Here is an 18,184-nt window from a genome sequence, read left to right as displayed (position 1 = left end):
TATAATAGACACGTCCAAGTATGTAGATACTAGATATGACGGTATGTACGTGCTATCTATATATCATGTATATTATGAAAAACCTATAATCATAAGAAAAATTAAAACAAGGCCCCCCCCTAACCAAATCTCTGGAGCCGCCCCTGATATTCATACAATGCATACAATTTATATACTCTTAAATTTAGAATAATATAAACTATTTGATCCTTTTATGTTTGAAAATAATCGACAAAAAAAAAATAAAGATGATTAAGTGATGAGAACAATGGAGGTTTAATGACTAATCATTTGTATTCCGTCGGTATGGGAGATATTGTTCAGATAAAAACGTACACAAGTATGTACAATGTTTATGTGTATTCGTGGAGGGCCGGAGTTTTATTTTATAACAATAATTGCACTATAATTATTCGCTAATAGGACGCCGAATCTACTTTTAAATCCATTTTACTCTGTTATTTTTAATATGTAGTATATTTTGTATAATTTAAAGATAAAATGTTGTTCAAGGATCCACTTGGGTTTTTTTATATTTTAATTTTGATGCTGGGTAAATGCATTTTATGATTTTAAATTTATTAAACATTTTAAAACACTATAATAACTTGCTTCAAAATTAAAATACAAAGAAGGCCCACGTGGGTCCCAGAAATCGGGACCCATTTAAATTTTGCGCTTAGTCGGAATCACTTTCATATTACAAATAACTTCGTAAAATAAATTATTCTATACGTAAAATTATTTAATAAATACTAAATGCGATAATGATACGATACGCTTACGAGAATAACTAGAAACATAGTGGGAAAGAAGGTTCGATAAAAATATTTAGAGTAGCCAAAAAATGTAGAAAACTGATGCGACTGTAATAGATATACATATACGTTTGTAATTATGGAGGTATAATATTTTAGTCGAATTTAGACATATTTCCCACAACAATTGAACGCGTGTATATTTATTCGCGAGTGTAGGTACCCGCCCATGGGTATACCAGATACCTATATTGGCTATTAACGTTAATAATGTAAACATATAATTAAGAGAAAAACGTGTTCTGATGAATTCGAAATGAGGAACGAGATTAAAGTTCATCCGGCTATTCCAATCCGGATCGGACGAGGACGCGCTGCATGAATGGCAACATCCGGCTCAATTGTATGCGCGGCCGCGCGGGCGTTCATTATTAATTTCGGTTGTCTGGCCGGCGTCGGTTTCGGACCCGAGCTCGGTCTATTTGTCAAAGGCTGGTTTCCCGTGGTGTGGAGGAGGTGGTCGACAGGACGAGTGAAAAAAAAAAAGAAAAAAAGTTAGATAAAAACCCGCCAAAAAGCCCGACGGACGCGTACAACGGTACTGCTACTATATATATATATATATATATATATATTATAATATACAGTATACACACTGCAGCATACAACGGTGGATCGCGCACTAGCCCCAGATTTATTTATATATAACGATATTGCACGGACACCGAAAGTCGGGATCAGTTAATACTTCGATGCGTCTCGGATGTTGCAAATTCGTACCGGTGTGTAGTGTGAAAGAAAGTGTATATGTGAGTGTGTGTGTGTGTGTGTGTGTAAGAGTGAATAAAAAAACAAATATAAGCTCCAGCCCGACCTGGCTTTGATAAATTATTTGCCGACATCGCGAAATGAAGAAACACAACGTAAGTTCTCATCAACAGTCCAACGGCGTACATCAATCAGGGACCTTGTAAAATATTAATACAGACAACGGTCGTGTTTTATTCCAGAAATCCCAACAATATGGCTCGGCTCACGAATTATTAATAAAGGCGTATACCTATGCGTAAGTGCGAGCGAAAGTGTGTGTGTGTGTGTGTGTATGCGTACGTGTGTGCTCACTCACGCAACGACGGCGCGGGTGGGGGGGGGTTCGAGGTACAAGAACGAAATCTCCTCGGCAACAAAATAACGTTTCGCGTTTACGTATTCCCGGCGTAGTTTTCCGGAGTCTGTTTCCCGTCGCCATCACCCCTACTTACATATATAGTGTATGGCCAGGTCGGGTTTCGATCAGACATATAGATAGGTGTATACGACTCTTATATCTCTGCACTTGTTTTCCGGTTTTTCCTGTCCGTTGTTTGTTTTAGGGTCCCCCATGTTTATGGTTATTAATTTATTATTTGATTTGGAGTTGTTTTTTTTTTGTTTTTTTCGTTGTTTCATCTACCGTTTTTTTTTTTATTTTAATTTTATTTCACTCGCGACCTACCGCGACCCGTGTACCGCCACTTAACATTATTACGATAACAGTAATATATTATACCGTTTATTGGTTTTAATTTCGGCAAACGCCTTGTTTGTCCACGCGACCGCGACCCGAGTAAACCGTGCTTTATCTGCTCCGGGACCGTTGCAGGTGAGTGCGGCATTATTGTAATTATTAACACGGCAGAACTCGACGTTCGGGGCGGCGGAGGGTAATCGTGTTCGGCGACGGTGCCAGTACGGGGGGGAGCGGGGAGGACGGCTAGGTAGGTCGCGTCGCGCCCCGAACGTCGGTGGAAACGCCAAACCGTGTTTAAGTTGTTTGGACGTGCGACCGTGCTCGTCCATGCATTAAAACGCGTCGGGACACCGTGCAATCGGTCTCGTCGAAAACACACCCGGTGGCGGTTTAACGCTAACGCGCCGCGGGTGAATATTGCTGTATAATATTTTAGTCGAACGTATGTGTGTATGGCCTGCTATCGAGCAGGTCTCTTCACAACCCGCGGCACGCCCCTCGTCGTTATATTTGATGTCCGCTAACGCGTTTCAAGCGTAGCGCGCGTTGTTACGTATTTTTTCAATCATTTTTCAATCATATATATATATATATATATACGCATACTTTAATAACGGACCGGGTCCGCCGCGAGGCGATCGTCTCAAAATAAAAACCTCTGAAAAATACAGTGAAAACCTCCTCCCGTTGTGGAGGCGCGCGAGTATAGACAGAAGTCGAGTACGCGCCATGTGTGTATGGCCTTACGGATTGACAGGCGTCGAAAATGCTTCGGGTCGACGGACGACGATAAATACCCGCGAGACCGACTTTGAATATTTCGCTCATTGCACCGCCGCCCCCGCTGAATCGAAAACGTTATTTTTTCAACAAAATCGTATTATCATATTTTCATTGTACGTACGATAGGAGCAGTGGCGCAGTGCGTACACGACTATCGACAAATTCGTATATTGCGCTATACAGTGTATTATACGTGACATTATATTTGCGTGGTCAATCCAATGGCGGATTTAAGGGGAGGGGGTCCACGCGGGTCTGGAATTTCCCCAGACATTTATATAATATTATATACTCTTTTACATTTTTATACTTTATACATACCATTATTCAGAACTCCTTAAAAAAAAAAAAAAAAATGTTGAAAACCCGCCACTGGTAGTGCCGCCGAGTTCAAAAGCGTAGCCCAGCATAATAGTATATACGTTAGACGATTGTTGTAATATACAAAAAATATTCATAAAAATTATAATATTATTTATTTTTCCTACGAGCAATTGCACTGCCGCCGCCACGGCGGTATAAAAAATATAACGCGACTTCGAAATACATTATCCTCGTCGCTCCGTCACACCGTAATACGCGATTCGCGCGTAACACACCGCATACCTTCGCCGCGCGCCTAATACTCATATAATAATAATAATAATATACTAAACCTTCGAATGTCGACAAACGATTTGCGTTTGAAAACGTTTGTTTTGTATAATTAATTACAAAATCGTTGCCGTCTGTGAACGAATCGACAAAGAACGCGTAATATTATTATTGTCGACGACGACGACGACGACGGCAGCGACGGTTATTATAGCTTTGGATAATATACAATAATACGTACACCTCGGCGTCATTATAAATCGTAAACATTACGTCTGAGTTCTGAGGAAATATAATACGTGCATAACACTCATAATAGTAATAATTATTATTGTTATTATTACTACTACTACTACTACTACTTCCGGCGCGTACACGATCTCTCGAACGCCCGTACACAATAATATAATAATACACCCGTAGGCCATAACTTTATGTATTTTAATATTACGCCCCGCGAAGTAACTCGATAAACGCTTGTCCTTAATGAATTATATTTTATTCTTCTGACTTGATTTCTTACACATCTGGGTTACACAATAAACCGATTAGTTTCCATTCATCCTTCAAACCGCTGTACCGTTCGGTGTATCCTCCGCGACTGCTCGGCGGTAAAAACGTCAATAATCGTATATTCCGCGATTTACTGGCTTCGACTATTATTATAAAATATAACGTTAATAGTCGCTCCGAATAATAATAATAATACAACATCGACTATAACGAAACACCTATATTTTCGATTATTAGCCGACCCCGTTTATTTACATTACAATCGACAACCGCCGTTTCGATACTAATATATTATAGCCCGTTTGATATTCGTGTTTATTTATCGACTTATACCAATACTAATGCTTCTTGTTTTTGCTGATAATAATATAATGTCAATGGTAATTTTTCATATGATTTCGCCTAATTGCATTTAGTTGATTTCGTCAATATTACAACGGCATATTATCTATTTGATTTTCTTGTTTATGCTTTCTATGATGCGCTACGTCCAATGAATGCCCAAAACCATTAGACGTGTTATATCACACCTAATAAACTAATAAGGAATATCCCATAAGTCATGTATAGTATCAATCCAAAAATTCTCTATGAGAAATCAATATAATATATAAATTAAGATATTCAACATTAACAACAATCTATAACAACAAAAAACTCTGGTATAATAACAAGGAAAATATAAAAAAATTTTGGCATTTGTAAATATAGCATTGTTTAATAGAATATTAAAATCTCTAATTTTCAATGATATTTTCGAATTCTTGTTTTTACCATTTTAATTATTAGCTAGTGTAAAATATAAAACCAATAACGTTATATTTCCAGAAATAACTAATTAACTTACTAATTCACGTTTTGTCGGCGACGTTTGTTGTTGATGATGTATAACTTAATAATATTATATTATATTCATATATTTTAATATTACATATTTAATTGTTACTACAGGTCAGGTTATAGGAAAAATATGTGTGCGTGGTGCGGATCACAATATGTTATCTATTCATATTTTATAATTTCTTTATATTATATTTTGTTATTGATATTTATTATTTGTATGCAATAGTAACTATCTTTCAGTCTGTGTCCTGTACTCTATAGGCTGATAGTACTAGCCGTAGTGGCGTACTGCTAGACGCGTATTTACAGTGACGTAGTATTAAATAAATAGTAACATTCAATAAAAATATATTTTATTCTCCTAGTGACAATGGTGTGTTTTCAGTTTTAATACATTATTTGTATTTGTCATACATAATTTCAATTCAAACTTGGAAGATTTTTAAGTGACAAATGTAAAAGGAGAAACAGAAGATATTTTATCGAATTATATAGTTGAGAGTTTGAAAACGCATAATTTATCGGATAAAATTATTGCATTTTCTGATGATAATATTATTGTGAGCCAATGTGTTACCTGTTGATTAGAAATCATAGTGAATACAATTTTTCAGTTTCTTTGAATATGTACAAGTTCGAGTTGAACAATTTAAAGAATTTTGTGGTTATCCATATGTTGAATATAAAAATATTCTCGAGAGCGTAAACATATTTTATTGACTATCATTGTTACCCGTCATTACAAGAATAATTGATACTTATACTCGGGGTTTTAAATCGTACTTCGAGAAAAAAGAAAAATGTTCTACAATTTTAAAATATTTTTAATGATCCTACTCCAAAGTATGGTTATATTTGCTTCAAAGCCAATTAAAAGTTGTCTGATACTGTAACAAAAATAGAAGGAGATTAAATTTAATATCAGCATGTGATGTCATGCAGCAGGATTTGGAGATTTTAATTGAAAAAACAAAAAAAAAATTAAATTTTCTTACATCATAAAATATTTTATTGCTTTTTAAACGGTTAAAAAACAAAACTAAGTATGATGAACACTCATTCAAAAAAAGTGTTGACCTATTTTATAATACATTATTTATTAATATTTAAAATCCATTTATTTCCTCAACAGTACACATGCGATTCGTTTTTTATATTATATTTAGTTATGTTAAATTATTTATATATATATATATATATATTATACATATTAACATTTAATATAACGTCGTACTTGACTTTAATTAACAAACTACCAGCATTAAAATAAAATTGTTTTTATGTACATACCTATAGACGCAGTTAAAAATATTATATATCATATGTATTTGTTTTTTTTTCTGAAGTGTCCCGCGTATTTTTATGGTCTTCCTAATTTAAACAAATTCCATACGTATTAATTTGTTTCTAGCATAACTCTATCCATTACTATTTTTACAAACATCAAAAACTCTTGGAAAATTTGTGTTCAATATCAATAAATTTTTGAAAAAATGAGGTAGTACAACATTTTTTAGCTCCTTATTTTTTTTTTCGATGTATGTCATTGTTGTTTTACACGCAAACCAAAATGTTATTGTACATACATAAAAAAATAACCTAATTTGATCCAAATCTTTAAGTTTATAAATTGCTCAAAAAGTTTTAGCGTCTATAAAATGCTAACTCATTTAAATGCTTTTTAAGTCATTCATTTTCGCATATAAAAATACCCGTACATTTTTTTTCTCAATTAATCCAAAAAGTACTTTTTAGTTTTGTTACTAGAATCTATCCTTGAAGTTAAAAATTGAAACCTTTTTCACCACACAATAAAATTATTACAGACTCAAATAAAAAGTACAAATCATTATAAAACCAATACATAATTCGCTACTTTCAGAATCTAGAACACATAATATAGAACGGAATACTGTAAACAAATTATGTTATTGAAATTTGATTTATTGCAATAAACCCACAAACTTAATATTAATTGATTAGTATATTTTTTATTAAATATATTTTCATTACAAAAGTCAATTTGAAAATCAAAAATTGGACAAAGAATATTTATGTGCAAATAAGTATTATTATTATTATTATTATTATTATTAGCAGTACTGCCTTTTAAAAAAAATGCACTTCTATAAGAGTATTATTATATAATTCAAATTTACTGTGTTCTTATTTTCAAATATTATAAATTTTCCGCATTAATGATAATTAAGTGTAATTGCAAATTTTCTATGGCTCGGTTTAAATATATCAATTTCACATTTAAACTACCTAAATATAAAAATAAATCAACAAACGACTTGAACGTATAAAAATGTATAGAAATAATTTCATCCGCTAACGGTCACAGTGCAAACAGTGACTATGCATTGTAATAATAATATAATAAAATAATAATATTATACGGACCATATTTGTAGAGCAATCTAAATTCATATTTTAATTTTGGTTCTCCGTCTTCGGGTTTTCCGTTAAGTCGGTTGGCAGGAAACACACTAGGATTGCCGTCGAAAATACATTAAAAAAAAAAATAATAATAATAATAAAAAAAAATACTTAAGACGTTAACACCGAGAAAGCTCGGTATCAAAATTATCCATCCGAGCCCCCCCATCACCACACCGCATCCGCGGTCGGGACTCTTGAATTAAACCCGTCGGAAAAGAATCCATTAACTCGCGGGACGTAAAGTGACTTCCGACACGGTCTTCGCTTCCCCTCACTCGTTCGTTCTCCGCGTCTCATGAGCTCTACTTTGAATCCGCACGGCGGAGGAAGTAGAGGAACAGTATGACGATGATGGTGATGACGATGACGGTGACGATGAACAGGAGGAGGAACAAAAGAAGAATCGGTGAGATGATGTTGCAGTGGTCATTGAACGGAGGCGAGTCGAGGACGCCGCGAGGTTGTGGCCGTGGTGCGGTGTGACGAGGGGTGAAGGGTTGCATCTACAATGCTCGGGCGCCGCTCAATCGACGTGTAGTTATCACTCACGTCGACCTGCCCATAAAAAGGTCAACCCGCGACCCCTCGCACATTCCACCGCACCTACCTCGGGGGGGAGCTGATTGAATTCCTCGCGCGTTGCAATATAACGTCCGCGGAGGAGAGGACACACACCACACATATTTCCGCATTGTATGTCCGGCCGCCGACCAAACGCGGGGGACACGGTGTCGCTGTATATATGTATATATATAGACTCTGGCAGGAGGGCGGTCAGGACTTCCGGATCCATCGTCCGGCATAACAATAATCAATTGTTTACGATTCACCGGGTGCGCGCGCGAACGCCCAACCCGCCGCTTCCTCTTCTGGCCGCAGTCTTCCTATATACCTACACACACACGCTGCGAGCGAGGCACGACCACTATATACCCGACCCGACCCGACCCGGCGATCCTTCCCGTCCCGTCTATACCCGATCCAGCGCAGTCCGGTGCCGTGTGTGCCGCCGCCGACCCGTCCGGCCATCGCGCGGGCGAGAGAGACTAATTGTAAGTAACGGTTTAGCGTTGCGGTTTTTGCGAAATCCGATCACGTACGGATCGTACCGACTGCGGAACGGGAAATAAACGGAAAAGAAAATTCACCTTATCAGAAATTATGGATATTTCGGTTAAGGTTTATACACACACGCACGCGTGTGAGTGCGTTCGCGTCCGCTTTCTTTTAATGAACGCGCGCGTATATAATAATACATATATATATATAAAAGGCCGCAGTATAACCGCGACGCGCCCGCGTGTGTGTGTGTGTGTGCGATGTGCGCGCGTGTGCGGGCGCGCGACTCGGGATCTGCGGCGGCGGCGGCGGTGCGTGGGCGGCGGGCGGGCGGTACAGTAGTGGTCCGGAGGGGTGTGTTCGGACAATAATGGAGCCACTGCTGCTGACAAACGACTTCCATAATAGATAATGTTGGTGCTCCGTCTTTTGTGCGGCGCTTCTGCTGTGTACCGCCACCGCCGCCGCCGCCGCCGCCGCCGCTCGACTATACACGCGCGCACGATGTATGATAGCTTTTGGCCAATGATTTTTTTTTCCCCTCTCCACCCTTTCCACCGCAAAAATATCATCCGGTAACCGGTCGTTATATTACAGGACCTCTCTCGCGTGCTAGCGCATGTGTATATATTTATTTATTTATATATAAGCGCGCGGAGGTGGTGCAGGCGCGTTTTAGCTCTCTCTCTCTCTCTCTCTCGCTCACTCTGTGTCTCTGCGTGTGTCTCTCTGTCTATATACGATATATATATATATATATATATGCACACGATATATGCGGGTCCCTCTAACTCGCCGCTCCGGCCGAACGCAAGACGATGATAATAATAATAATATAATAATCCTGACCGTATATTTCAGCCGGCGACCCGGCGCGGCGTTATTGCCGGAAACCACATATTTTATATAATAATATAATATATATATATATATATATAAGGCGATTCGCGATTTGTGACCGGCTCAAGGTGGTGTTATACCGAGTCCCCCGTCGTGTAGTCCGCAGCAGCCGCACACGGACCACATTATCTATATAATAATATATTATACGCGTGTTATTTGTGTGTGTGTGTGTACGTTTACCGTTTTTCTGCGCGTCCGCCGCGCGAGCCTTATTTTTTAATGTCCAGCGGGTGATCGGAGCGATACTAGGAAGAAAAAAAGGAGGAAGACCTAATACGTTTTCCGGGCAAATCCCACGGCGGATCTCGGTTTAGTTTAACCACATAATATAACGGGTAAAAGTATACTGCGTAAATCAAAATTCAGCTGCTTTTCCTACGGATGATAGCTGCAGCCCAGCCGGCCGCTTTCCCAGCTCATTCGAGATTAGCCGTCATATTTGTTGCGCTCGTGCTGTATAATATTAAATCCAAACGCAATGATATATATGTATATATACGTCTATACTTGTATATGTATATCTAGAATAAACACGATACAATTATTATAATACCAACACGCTAACTATATATGTATACACTACAACGATAACTTTTCAACAATTCATTATATAATATTATATACTGTTATATAATTGTGTGTATATGTTTTCGTATGACGAGGTATGGCGCTAGTTTAACCTTTTTTACGGAAATTATCTATACGAATACGTATAATTAGTAGTATGTTTTGATCAATGATAATAGAGTATAATACAAGTGGATTTCGTGACAAGAAATATTTTGCTACTATAAATTCACCGACTTTACATAAACAAACGATACTCAATCATCATTTTATCATTTCGTACCATTTAAGCTTTAAATAAAATTATTGTGTCTAATATAGATTTCTTTTGTAGGTACACGTATTATAAAATATAACCGATGGAATTCACAAAAAAAAAAAAAAAAATGTTTATTATCTTTTTTAACAATAAATACATTTTACTTTCCGATAACGTTTAGTAATATAATTAATCTAATTTATTATTTATACATTTTCGCAAAAAAACTGACGCTAATGTAAAATATCTTGACTTATAAAACAAAGTACCCTGAATAATAATTTATTTTTATTTGCATAGGTATTTTTAACGATTTCAATACTTTAATATTATATATTAAAGACATTATTCAGATATAATAATACAGCTAGCTACGTACGAATTCTGAATAATGTGCTTTTTTTTTGCCCGTTTAACTTTATAGATAGAACATTATAATCGATACATAATTTATAATTTATATACGTAATTGTATGGTTCCAATAATGACGTCAACAGATTATTTGAAATACCTTTGTGAAAAGTCATGAAACCCAAAAGCTTTAGAAACCATACCTAAGCAAAAAAACATTATCAAAGGAGACTTAATCTTAAATTTAATCAAATAAAACTGGCGAAGAGTAAAACATAAAAAGAAAAAATATTGTTCATTAATATTACATGGAAATGACAACTTATTAAGAAAAGTTTACATTAGTCAAAAAACAATTGAAACAATTTTGTCGACAAAATTATTTTATCATTATTATTATTTTAATAATAATACGATCCAGATAATACGGTTATAAAATGAAAAATAAAAAAAAAAACGTATTTTTAATAATAAATTAGGTATATATACGACTGAACAATTGGATGAAAAACAAATAGGTAAATTGCAAGAAAAAAGTTAATTACGCACAATGTAGTTACATCTTTTAATCTTTATTATAATTGAATACCTCTTAATCCGTTTCACGTTTTTATAACAAATATATATAGAGAGAGAAAGACCGTTAGGTAATGCGTATTATAAAATATTAAGAACAGAATTCGTTTTCATAATTTAATAAAAAAAAAAAGCCATATTTAAATATTCAATAATTAAAATCAATTACATTATTGTATTCAACTATTAATAAAATATATAACTATACAAAGTTACTAATTTATTTATTTAGTATTAAACAGTAAGAATAAAAATACAATCAAGATTCTAAGTATAGTAATAAAAAATAATAGGTACAGTAGAGATAGTATTAATCATAATAATAACAATTTTGACAGCAATATAAATAATAGCATTAACAATAATAATATTACAATATAAACATAAGCTATTAATTATACAATTTGAATAAGTGAATCATCAAGTTATTTTTTTATATTATTAAATTGTTGTGGTGGGAAACACATATTTGAATTAAATAGAAAAAAACGAATAGCCATTATTTTAGGTTTAGTTTTTTAATAGTTGTAGACAAGTGTACGTATTAATGTTCAAAATGGATTTCCAAAGTTTAATTTTGTTACTCAACACTAACTTAGTAATTTTATTATTTATCGTTATTTTGATCATCGGCAGTTAAGGACTGATAGTGATTATTAGTAATTTACTTATACAAATAAAGTATTTAGGTATTAGGTAATAATATTACGTCTTATTAAAAATAAGTGAAACTTTTATAGGTATGTGAACTTTTTAATATAAAATAATATTTATTTAAAATAAAAAATATACCTTTCTTATTATATTAATTGATAAGACGTTGTAATCAATACCATGGTGGCTTAAAATAACACACTTCATTATTTTTATTAATTTTAGCGCCGAAGAAAATTATTGGGTAATTGCAAAATCAAAATAATTATAGCAATAAAGACATTTAATGATAACATAATACATCTTTATTTAAAAATCTTATGGTCTAAGTACTCTTAAGTACTTAGTTTAATGAATGTAAATTATATTGCTTTGAATCTTTTATCGTTAATTCGTTTAAGACTTATGAGATATATGTCGAACTCTGAATTATTGTTGATTATGTAGTCCAAAATTCCCTCTCAAAATCGTAAATCGTTTCATTTAATATTCAGTAATGAGTAATGACTATCTGACAACGAATCAAGACTATTATTCCAAACATCTGATACCTATATCTGTTTCCTTTGTAGATTTTAAAACGTTTCTTTATCTTTCGAACAGTATCGTGTCTTTGGTTAAATATATATCTAGCATTCGCTGGTTTGTAAACACAAAAAATGTATTAGTAATAAAACAAACTTCAGGATAAATTGAATAAAGTAAATAAACTGGTAAAGTTTGAGAAGTAATTTTAGATTTTAAATGTTTTACTAAAGAAAAAAAAACAACGAACTAGAGCAGCTGACGTAGACAACTACTGAGTTCTTGGTATACCAATAGTCTCTTGTTCCGACATGTCACCGTGGTTTACGCCGTGCAGTTCTATACATTTTTTTTTTTTTGCAACAAGATACGCAATAAAATATTTAAAACAATTATTTCAAGAGAACCAGCACCGAAATATATTATTAATATAATATCATACCAATGACATTAATTACGTATTACGAACAAATGTTTTCTGACTATTCGAAGACTATTTTTTTCCTTTCACATTAATAACACAATATACATGAATCGTGATTATGAGTATTTTATGATTTATACAAATAATTAATTTACCTTAATCTCCGCCGTAAGTGATATTGAAAACTTTGCAATAATAGTTGTTACATGGAAAAACTTAAATGAAAACCAAATATGTTGATAAAATTCAGTAAGGTATTTTTTTTATTGTTCATTTTTTCTTTAGTTCATAAAATATAATTTGATGACTAATGAAAATATTCTATTAAAATTTCAAATATATAAAACTTCCTTGAAAACAAATTAAATACAATATCGAGAATATTTTTCAACGATTTTTCGTTTATAAATAATAAAATATCACTGACTAATCGTTCTTTTTTCAGAAATAATTTCTAAATCAAAACTGTAAAAAAGAATAAATTATAATATTTCATTTTTGAAAAATTATCTATAGAAATATTATAATGATGAAGTTGTTAGATATATATATTTATAAATTAAAATATTACATAGACAAATTTATTTACAATACTTCAATGATTTAAAGGCAGTTTCAGTTATAACTGTGTATAGTAAAGTTAACCAATTATAATTTCAAATAGGTACCCATACAGTGGTTTTTAATTGTTCTCCAATGAATAACGTGTCATTGCCAATTATAAATTGACAGCATACTTTCATGTTGTCTGCAGTATTTAATTAACTGAAATCATTACAGGAACACGACAGCGCAACACACTGAAATAATTGCAATAATAATTGGTTTAGGCTAATGTTATATGATTAAATTTTAAACAAAAAACTGCACTAATATCTATAACATTCATAGCAGCACGTGTAAATGATTTCTTTGTGTTCTTTAAATAAATAAGCATAGAGCACGGTCCAATAGCTATTATATTGATCTTTAAAAATGGTTCAAAAAATAGTTTTCTAAATTTTTCAATTTGTATGCACGAATAAATAAAAATGAATACAAAGATCGAACAATGGTTACGGTGCTACGTCTGAAAATCGAAAAAAAAAATGTAAATACGCTATAACATTATACCGTATTGAATACTGCGATTGATATAACAATTATTCTGTAGTACAAAAAGCTGAAAAAAAAACCAATTAATTGCTGTCCCAAAATAACATAATAATAATAATATATTAAAAATGGATTGGTATAGGTTCTGTTATGTTAATCGTATTTACTTGTAACAAATCGCGATGACTGTTCAATTTCGTAACCGCCGAGGGGGGGGTAGGTACTTAACATATTTTTACATAAAACAAAATCAACTCGTAGTTTGATTACGATTAAACGTTTTACTGAGGAATCGTAATTGACGAAAATCATTGACTAGTTATTTGCATATAAAGCGTTTAAACCTTTTATTAAATTAAAGTCGAGCGAATTCAAATAAATTCCTGAACCAAGTACCCGAGCTCGCGTGTATCGTCAAATGTCGACGAGTTGTCTACCTCCAAATGGTTCATAAATCGTATTGTAACACTGCTGTGGAGGGGGGAGGGATGATGTGATCAAAACGAGAATTTAAAACGTGAAATCAAAGAAGTGAGACAAAACCGTGACCGAAATATAGTAACAGTCGAGTACCTCTTGCGAATCGACAGCCCCCCCCTCCCTCTTTGGGGAGTAAAATCTAATAAATTTATAAACTCAGTCTTTACATATGATTAGCGTTTGAAATTGGTTATTGTACCCAATATATGCATTATATTATGTATTTTCATAAAAATATATTTTTAGACGTCGTCGTGGCTGCACGTGTTATTTATGTGATCGCTTTAATGAATCGTAATTGATTACGGTTTATGAAACATATTATTATCGATTTTTGGTGGCTATTAGTGTAATTTTTATCAGCTACCACCAAACGGTTTCTGCTCATATACAAAAATTGCTTTATGGTTATCTTTTATTAATATTACTATCATATATTACAATTATTATTGTTATGTGTAATAAAATGTATCCATGAAAATTATTACTTTTTTTTCATATTAAGAACATAAAATGTATAAGGTATCATTCACAGTATTTCGAAGCAAGTTAACAAATAACTATTTTAACAATTTTTACAAAAACAATATTTTTTTATAATATATGATCGTTAAAATGTATAATATGCGTAGAACCATCTCCACGGTTTATTTAAAACGACGGTAATGCTTATACGATTTGGCTATTGAATAAAAAATATTCTCATACATTTAGCAAAAATTCCTAACTTTATAACCATTAAATAAATTAAACTTTATTTAACCAATTTTGAAAACATTTTCAATTATCCGAACCTACAATTGAACATTTTTAAACGAAATATTTTGTTTACTTAGGTACTCTGTAAGCATCTGTTATTTGTAATTTTCCTACGTATATATTATACAAAACGTGAGAAAATTTCTCTCAAGGATACCTAAGTAATCTTATTTGGTTTGAAACATGTTTTATAAGGTTTTTTCATAGAGATTCGCAATAATTAAATACAATACTATTATACAAAATAATAAAAAAACCTTAATATTTTTCTTAAATCTAAAAACTTTATATTGCAATCATTTACGATTTTCTATAAGCAATGAATCGTAGGCTTGTAGCCAATAAGTGGTGCTCACGCCTATTAAAAAAACACTGCAAGATACTTATCGCGCATAGACATGTTTGTTAACCATCCAAATATAATCAATATTCTCTAAATATTATTTATTTTCTACTATCATTATTATTATTTATGCGTTTAATGTTTCCACATTTAAATGCCACTTTGGCAATTTATATTTTTAATATTCGGTGTTTTAATTCAAAGTCACAATTTTATGAATTTAGATTTGCTTTCATTATTAATATAATAGGTACAAACAATAATCCCTTGTACATTGTTTACCAATGTTATATCTTATGTAATTCGTTGGCGTTTTAAATTACTTTTATTATGGGCTATGACCAATAAAAATAGTAACAATAAATTTAAAAAAAGAATTATTGGAATAATATGATACATTATATTTGTAAGTTTATCCGTGTGGAATATTTCCTATTGTGCATTTGTCGATGATGTCATTTGACAACCAATCTTCAAAAACAAAAATGAAAACATCAGTAGCGATTTAATAATAATATGACTGCGGAAGGAAGTAGTCGGGTAAACGGACTCTTCTATTACTGTTTTCCGGTATTAGTAGTGGAGTATATACGTTATATATTTCACGGCAAAGCAAGTCAGAAATTTAGTGAAATACTACCTACTTATATATATATACTAAAACGGTCAAACTTCCGGTAAAATTCACCTTGGTCTGCGATTAAATGAAGTGAAAGATCTCAAATATAAAGACCATAATATTATAGCATATAGACGGTATTTTCTAAAATCGCATTTGAGATGATTTCGACGTACCGACTTCGCGAGATTAGCAGATAAAAATGGCCATATGCAGTATAATACTAATATGATATACATATAATGTATAGACGACCATATATAGTGTGTGTGTGTGTGTGTGTATATGTTTAGGTGTGTGTATTGATTATTCATTGCAAAGTTTTACGTTCTAAGGCCGAGTAAAAATCTTGTGGTAATATTACTTTTTACGAAACAGGTAAAAACATATATTTATTTTTATTATGAAAGAAAATAAATGTCTGCCGCCATCAACGTATTGGTGTTTTTTCGTTATTGCCGAATACACCCGACCATAATTCACGAGCGCGTGTATATTGTTAGATGATAAAAAAAAATACATAAACGAATTTTATTTTAGTTCATATAATATAATATATTATATATAATAAATAAATATATATATATATAAAAATTTTCTGAAAAATATCGAACCATATGAATCATTTTATCTCTCTCCACTCTCTCTCTCTCTCTCTCTACCTCGCACACACACACACATACACACAAATACAAAAGTATGTTTTTAATCAAAATAAAAATCTTAAGCGCCCGTCGCGTGGCGTACATAATAATAAGTAATAACATAATATCGTAATATCGTAGTGTCCTCTTAAATTTGAAATATGCAATCGTTTCGGGTCGAGGAAATTTGTCGTCAAACGTCTGAGCACACACATGCATATTACATACGACGTGTGTAACCCGCGGGAGAAAATAATAATAATGTACACCGCCGAGTGACGTATAACTCGTCATTACCACGATATTACAATACATAATATAATAATACGTCTGTGTACTCGTTACACTGCGCTTTGTGCGCGATGCGACACTCGTCGTTCGAGAAAAAAATCACGAAACACCCATTTCGCAGACGTCTAAATAATATAATATACCCATTACCTGTGCGCGTGTGTGTTTGTATAGGTACACTCGCATCGCAGGTACGTATTACATTAATATCCGGTCGCGACAATAATATTATCGTTTCGGTTTCGATTTCGTCGTTTGTATACGCGCCATATTATACGACCTATCGCGCGACTATAATATGCGATATCGTTTCGTTGCCGCGGATGAAATATGACGTTTTGGGAGTAATAATAATACCAATAACGCGCCGGCATGTGCCATCATCATGTAATGTATACATATAGGCGCGTACGACATATCGTCGTAGCTGCGGCGGTGCAGTAGGTACACGCGAGACCGCGGGCCCGGTCGTCTTCGCAGACTCGCTGCAGTGTTTATCGTATAAATTTATTTATTACAGAGGTTCTCAAAGTCAAATGAATCACGGACCCCTACCTAAAGACCTACAGTCTTCGAGGACCCCCGGTTAGGTTGGGTTGGGTTCCAGGCGTACATTTTTTTTTTTGCTCATCATTATTTTATTTTTATATTATATTTTTTTTTTTTTTTTTTTTTTAAATCTTTATTAGATATAATACATTAACAAATAAAGATTTTAATATATCTACTCCTTTAAGCAAGCTTGTGGTGGAGCAGAGAGTTTAACAATAGAAATAAATAAATAAGATACTTCATTTCATATCAGAGACAGACAGATAAAAATCTACAGTTAAAAAATATAAGATAAAATAATTAATAAACAATAAAATATCAATACATATTAACATAAGACTGAAAAGCGTGAACGTAAATCTAATAGTTAATTACTACATAATTTGAATAATATAAAATAAATACGAGTGTAAAGTTATAAATAGTTTAGTAAAAACCTGTAATACTGAACCTGTAATACTAAACCTGTAATTTAAGTATAAAAAGAAAAAAAAAACCCAAAACATCTAGATACGGACACTTATTTAGTGAGTTGATAAAACTGAGAAAAGCCATTTATAGACTGCTTTTTTCACATTAACTTTACCTTCATGAAAATTTTTTTTGTATAATATAGGCATCTGGTTGAAATAAGTT

The sequence above is a fragment of the Rhopalosiphum padi genome, chromosome 1 (genome assembly GCF_020882245.1).
Source record: "Rhopalosiphum padi isolate XX-2018 chromosome 1, ASM2088224v1, whole genome shotgun sequence".
Classification (NCBI taxonomy): domain Eukaryota; kingdom Metazoa; phylum Arthropoda; class Insecta; order Hemiptera; family Aphididae; genus Rhopalosiphum; species Rhopalosiphum padi.
The sequence above is the reverse complement of the archived record's forward strand: the minus strand, read 5'-3'. Positions refer to the sequence as shown.